We start from the raw sequence: 1,060 nt of genomic DNA on the forward strand, positions 1-1,060 counted from the left end.
TCTTCAATGGTTTCAGTCGTGGTACCAAGTGATTCATGGAAATTAAGCTCTTCAAACATTTCAGCCAAGTTTGCAAGTTTTTCCTCTGCAATAGAATTCCTCAACCATTGTTGTGTGTATACCAAAGCTTCTGTCATATAAGGTGTCAAACAACTTCGAAAAGGATCCAAAATACGACCGCTGGTACTAAAAGCTGATTCCGAAGCAACAGAAGACACTTGTACAGCTAGAATATCTCCTGCTAACTCTGCCAAGACAGGATACTTCTGATTGTTACGCCTCCACCATGCTAAAACATCATAATCCATACCCAAACTATTATGATCTCGTTTCACAATTTTCTCCAGCAAGTAGACGTCAAGCTCACAACATAGTTCTTCATTTCTAACTTCATTGTCCATCTCCATGTAAACTTCATTAGACCTATCATATTCATCATCATCAGATAGATCAAAGACAACACTTGGCTGGTCAAACTCTGTATGTCCACTTCTTGATCCAAGGGTCTCACTTGGTCTAAGAATCATCACATACTCTTCATACAGCTCCTTCAAAACACGTTTAATTGATGTTCTGAGATGGTTACTTTCCATGGTATTTTTTCCATAGAGTTTGTCAATACAAATAGTAGCAAACTGCATCTTGTTTCTTGGATCCATCACACTTGCAATAATCACTAGTGGATTCATATTCAAAATGCCATCCCAATATTTGTCAAACTTAGCCCTCATACTTCCTGCTTGGTTCCTTACTCTTTCATCATTGTGGGTGCTTAGTGTGATCAAATTCTTCTCCACAATGAAAATCTCATTGGTAACACATGCTGGAAGTCACGGATTTAGAAGCTGAAAACGCTAATGTGCAGTTGAAAAAGATTTTCAGAAACTTTACCATCTTTCCCACTTCTTCCCAATCTGCATTAGATGGTGGTCCAATCCGTTTTTGTGGCGGTAACTCCCTCACGACTCCATCCTCATCTGTTTCATGCTCAAGGAAGTATTCATTGTATGGCATGTCTTCTTCTAGCATCTTCTGGAAAGCAACCCGTAGCTTAAGTGCA

The sequence above is a fragment of the Camelina sativa genome, chromosome 14 (assembly GCF_000633955.1).
Source record: "Camelina sativa cultivar DH55 chromosome 14, Cs, whole genome shotgun sequence".
NCBI classification, from domain to species: domain Eukaryota; kingdom Viridiplantae; phylum Streptophyta; class Magnoliopsida; order Brassicales; family Brassicaceae; genus Camelina; species Camelina sativa.